Source organism: Rutidosis leptorrhynchoides, chromosome 4 (assembly GCF_046630445.1).
Source record: "Rutidosis leptorrhynchoides isolate AG116_Rl617_1_P2 chromosome 4, CSIRO_AGI_Rlap_v1, whole genome shotgun sequence".
In the NCBI taxonomy this organism is placed as follows: domain Eukaryota; kingdom Viridiplantae; phylum Streptophyta; class Magnoliopsida; order Asterales; family Asteraceae; genus Rutidosis; species Rutidosis leptorrhynchoides.
Genome location: NC_092336.1, coordinates 388,382,691 through 388,389,011, shown reverse-complemented (window position 1 = coordinate 388,389,011; position 6,321 = coordinate 388,382,691).

Here is a 6,321-nt window from a genome sequence, read left to right as displayed (position 1 = left end):
GCTTTCTCTTGTTCATCATTCCATTCAAATTTCTTCCCTTTATGCGTTAATGCAGTTAAGGGTTTTGCTATTCTGGAAAAGTCTTGGATGAACCTTCTGTAGTAACCAGCTAGTCCTAAAAACTGGCGTATGTGTTTCGGAGTTTTTGGGGTTTCCCACTTTTCAACAGTTTCTATCTTTGCCGGATCCACCTTAATACCTTCTTTGTTCACTATGTGACTGAGGAATTGAACTTCTTCCAACCAAAATGCACACTTTGAAAACTTAGCGTACAATTCTTCCTTCCTCAATACTTTTAACACCTTTTTCAAATGTTCACCGTGTTCTTGGTCATTCTTTGAGTAAATAAGTATGTCATCAATGAAAACAATGACAAACTTGTCAAGGTATGGTCCACACACTCGGTTCATAAGGTCCATGAACACAGCTGGTGCATTAGTTAAACCAAACGGCATGACCATAAACTCGTAATGACCGTAACATGTTCTGAAAGCAGTCTTTGGAATATCATCTTCTTTCACCCGCATTTGATGATACCCGGAATGTAACTCAATCTTTGAATAAACAGACGAGCCTTGTAGTTGATCAAATAAGTCGTTGATTCTCGGTAGTGGGTAGCGGTTCTTGATGGTAAGTTTGTTCAACTCTCGGTAGTCGATACACAACCTGAATGTACCATCTTTCTTCTTGACAAACAAAACAGGAGCTCCCCACGGTGATGTGCTTGGTCGAATGAAATCACGCTCTAAAAGTTCTTGTAATTAGCTTTGCAGTTCTTTCATCTCGCTGGGTGCGAGTCTGTAAGGAGCACGAGATATTGGTGCAGCTCCTGGTACAAGATCTATTTGAAATTCAACGGATCGCTGTGGGGGTAATCCCGGTAATTCTTTCGGAAATACATCGGGAAATTCTTTTGCAATGGGAACATCATTGATGCTCTTTTCTTCAGTTTATACTTTCTTGACGTGTGCTAGAACAGCATAGCAACCTTTTCTTATTAGTTTTTGTGCCTTCAAATTACTAATAATATGTAGCTTCGTGTTGCCCTTTTCTCCGTACACCATTAAGGGTTTTCCTTTTTCTCGTATAATGCGAATTGCATTTTTGTAACAAACGATCTCTGCTTTCACTTCTTTCAACCAGTCCATACCGATTATCACATCAAAACTCCCTAACTCTACTGGTATCAAATCAATCTTAAATGTTTCGCTAACCAGTTTAATTTCTCGATTCCGACATATATTATCTGCTGAAATTAATTTACCATTTGCTAATTCAAGTAAAAATTTACTATCTAAAGGCGTCAATGGACAACTTAATTTAGCACAAAAATCTCTACTCATATAGCTTCTATCCGCACCCGAATCAAATAAAACGTAAGCAGATTTATTGTCAATAAGAAACGTACCCGTAACAAGCTCCGGGTCTTCCTGTGCCTCTGCCGCATTAATATTGAAAACTCTTCCGCGGCCTTGTCCATTCGTGTTCTCCTGGTTCGGGCAATTTCTAATAATGTGGCCCGGTTTTCCACATTTATAACAAACTACATTGGCATAACTTGCTCCGACACTACTTGCTCCGCCATTACTCGTTCCGACACCATTTGTTCCTTTCGTTCTATTAACCCCTGGTCCGTAGACCTCACACTTCACCGCGCTATGACCATTTCTTTTACACTTGTTGCAAAATTTGGTGCAGAACCCCGAGTGATACTTTTCACACCTTTGGCATAGCTTCTTCTGATTGTTGTTGTTGTTGCGGTTATTGTTGTTGTTGGGATGATTGTTGTAGTTGCTGTTGTTGTTGTTGTTGTTGGGCCGTTTGTTGTAGTTGCGATTGATGTTGCGATTGTTGGGATAATTGTTGCGATTATTGTTGTAATTGCTGCTGTTGTTGTATTGGTGATTCTTATCACCGTTTTCCTCCCACTTTCTTTTGACTTGCTTCACATTAGCCTCTTCAGCAGTCTGTTCTTTAATTCTTTCTTCAATCTGGTTCACTAGTTTGTGAGCCATTCTACATGCCTGCTGTATGGAGGCGGGCTCGTGTGAACTTATATCTTCTTGGATTCTTTCCGGTAATCCTTTCACAAACGCGTCGATCTTCTCTTCCTCATCTTCGAATGCTCCCGGACACAATAGGCACAATTCTGTGAATCGTCTTTCGTACGTGGTAATATCAAATCCTTGGGTTCGTAACCCTCTAAGTTCTGTCTTGAGCTTATTGACCTCGGTTCTGGGACGGTACTTCTCGTTCATCAAGTGCTTGAATGCTGACCACGGTAGTGCGTACGCATCATCTTGTCCCACTTGCTCTAGATAGGTATTCCACCATGTTAATGCAGAACCTGTGAAGGTATGCGTAGCGTACTTCACTTTGTCCTCTTCAGTACACTTACTTATGGCAAACACCGATTCGACCTTCTCGGTCCACCGTTTCAATCCGATCGGTCCTTCGGTTCCATCATATTCCAAAGGTTTGCAGGCAGTGAATTCTTTGTAGGTGCATCCTACACGATTTCCTGTACTGCCAGATCCAAGGTTATTGTTGGTATGTAGCGTAGCCTGTACTGCGGCTATGTTTGAAGCTAGAAAAGAACGGAATTCCTCTTCATTCATATTCACGGTGTGTCGAGTAGTCGGTGCCATTTCCTTCAAAATAGTCAAATGGAACAAGTTAATCATACAGAATATTAAGAGTAGTTAATAGTATTTCGTAGCATAATATGAACTCATTTATAAAAGCTTTTTCTTCATATTAGCGTTTTATAAGTTTAAATTCGGGTAGTACCTACCCGTTAAGTTCATACTTAGTAGTTAATATACAATTCAACTACTACAACTCTATATGAAAAACTGATTGTAATAATATTTCGCGTTCAAACTTTTATACAATATTTTACAAACTTACAATACCGCTTATTTTACATAAAGTATGAAATATAGCACACAATAACTTTGATACAAGATAGTTGTGAAGATAATTCTAGCTAGTACACAAGTCGTTCAGCAAAGGCAATAAAGACACGTAATTCATACGTCCAGAAACAAGTCATGCATTCTGGTTTTACTAGGACTACTTCCCATCCTTGGTCTTGTGGAACATAACCGTTATGGCCGTTGATAAGACAGCGTGTTGTAACGTCGTCAAAGGGACGAGGGTTACGTAATGACCAACAGTCTCGTAATAACCTAAAAACCTCATTTCTTACCCCAATTACCGACTCCGTCACTTGTGGGAACGTTTTGTTTAATAGTTGTAGCCCGATGTTCTTGTTCTCACTTTGGTGAGAAGCGAACATTACTAACCCGTAAGCATAACATGCTTCTTTATGTTGCATGTTAGCCGCTTTTTCTAAATCACGAAGTCCTATATTCGGATATACTGAGTCAAAATAATTTCTTAACCCGTTGCGTAAAATAGCATTTGGGTTCCCCGCAATATATGCGTCAAAGTAAACACATCGTAACTTATGGATTTCCCAATGTGATATCCCCCATCTTTTGAACGAAAGCCTTTTATAAACCAAGGCATTCTTGGAACGTTCTTCGAATATCTTACAAACTGATCTCGCCTTAAATAGTTGTGCCAAGGAATTCTGACCGACTCTAGACAAGATTTCATCAATCATGTCTCCGGGTAGGTCTCTTAAAATATTGGGTTGTCTATCCATTTTGTGTTTTTATACTGTAAAATAGACAAGAGTTAGATTCATAAAAAAAATACTTATTAATACAAGCAATTTTTACATATATCATAAAGCATAAGCACACTATATTACATATATTACACCACACGAATACAACTATCTTATTCCGACTCCCTCATTTCTTCTTGTTCGGTTTTGGTTCGTTTTGCCAAGTTTCTAGGGATATATGATGTTCCCCTAATACGAGCTGTCGTTGTCCACATTGGTTTAGAAAAACCTGGTGGTTTAGAGGTTCCCGGGTCATTGTTACAACTTAAGGACTTCGGGGGTTGACGATACATATAAAGTTCATCGGGGTTGGAATTAGATTTCTCTATTTTATGCCCTTTCCCTTATTATTTTCTTTTGCCTTTTTAAATTCAGTTGGGGTAATTTCTATAACATCATCTGAATTCTCGTCGGAATCCGATTCATCGGAGAATTGGTAATCCTCCCAATATTTTGCTTCCTTGGCGGAAACACCATTGACCATAATTAACCTTGGTCGGTTGGTTGAGGATTCTCTTTTACTTAACCGTTTTATTATTTCCCCCACCGGTTCTATTTCTTCTTCCGGTTCCGATTCTTCTTCCGGTTCCGACTCTTCTTCCGGTTCCTCTTCGGGAACTTGTGAATCAGTCCACGAATCATTCCAATTTACATTTGACTCTTCATTATTATTAGGTGAGTCAATGGGACTTGTTCTAGAGGTAGACATCTATCACATAATATCAAACACGTTAAGAGATTAATATATCACATAATATTCATATGTTAAAAATATATAGTTTCCAACAAAAATGTTAAGCAATCATTTTTAAAGAAAACACGGTCGAAGTCCAGACTCACTAATGCATCCTAACAAACTCGATAAGACACACTAATGCAAATTTTCTGGTTCTCTAAGACCAACGCTCCGATACCAACTGAAATGTCCCGTTCTTATTGATTAAAAACGTTCCATATTAATTGATTTCGTTGCGAGGTTTTGACCTCTATATGAGACGTTTTTCAAAGACTGCATTCATTTTTAAAACAAACCATAACCTTTATTTCATAAATAAAGGTTTAAAAGCTTTACGTAGATTATCAAATAATGATAATCTAAAATATCCTGTTTACACACGACCATTACATAATGGTTTACAATACAAATATGTTACATCGAAATCAGTTTCTTGAATGCAGTTTTTACACAATATCATACAAACATGGACTCCAAATCTTGTCCTTATTTTAGTATGCAACAGCGAAAGCTCTTAGTATTCACCTGAGAATAAACATGCTTTAAACGTCAACAAAAATGTTGGTGAGTTATAGGTTTAACCTATATGTATCAAATCGTAACAATAGACCACAAGATTTCATATTTCAATACACATCCCATACATAGAGATAAAAATCATTCATATGGTGAACACCTGGTAACCGACATTAACAAGATGCATATATATAAGAATATCCCCATCATTCCGGGACACCCTTCGGATATGATATAAATTTCAAAGTACTAAAGCATCCGGTACTTTGGATGGGGTTTGTTAGGCCCAATAGATCTATCTTTAGGATTCGCGTCAATTAGGGTGTCTGTTCCCTAATTCTTAGATTACCAGACTTAATAAAAAGGGGCATATTCGATTTCGGTAATTCAATCATAGAATGTAGTTTCACGTACTTGTGTCTATTTTGTAAATCATTTATAAAACCTGCATGTATTCTCATCCCAAAAATATTAGATTTTAAAAGTGGGACTATAACTCACTTTCACAGATTTTTACTTCGTCGGGAAGTAAGACTTGGCCACTGGTTGATTCACGAACCTATAACAATATATACATATATATCAAAGTATGTTTAAAATATATTTACAACACTTTTAATATATTTTGATGTTTTAAGTTTATTAAGTCAGCTGTCCTCGTTAGTAACCTACAACTAGTTGTCCACAGTTAGATGTACAGAAATAAATCGATAAATATTATCTTGAATCAATCCACGACCCAGTGTATACGTATCTCAGTATTGATCACAACTCAAACTATATATATTTTGGAATCAACCTCAACCCTGTATAGCTAACTCCAACATTCACATATAGAGTGTCTATGGTTGTTCCGAAATATATATAGATGTGTCGACATGATAGGTCGAAACATTTTATACGTGTCTATGGTATCTCAAGATTACATAATATACAATACAAGTTGATTAAGTTATGGTTGGAATAGATTTGTTACCAATTTTCACGTAGCTAAAAGGAGAAAAATTATCCAATCTTGTTTTACCCATAACTTCTTCATTTTAAATCCGTTTTGAGTGAATCAAATTGCTATGGTTTCATATTGAACTCTATTTTATGAATCTAAACAGAAAAAGTATAGGTTTATAGTCGGAAAAATAAGTTACAAGTCATTTTTATAAAGGTAGTCATTTCAGTCGAAAGAACGACGTCTAGATGACCATTTTAGAAAACATACTTCCACTTTGAGTTTAACCATAATTTTTGGATATAGTTTCATGTTCATAATAAAAATCATTTTCTCAGAATAAAAACTTTTAAATCAAAGTTTATCATAGTTTTTAATTAACTAACCCAAAACAGCCCGCGGTGTTACTACGACGGCGTAAATCCG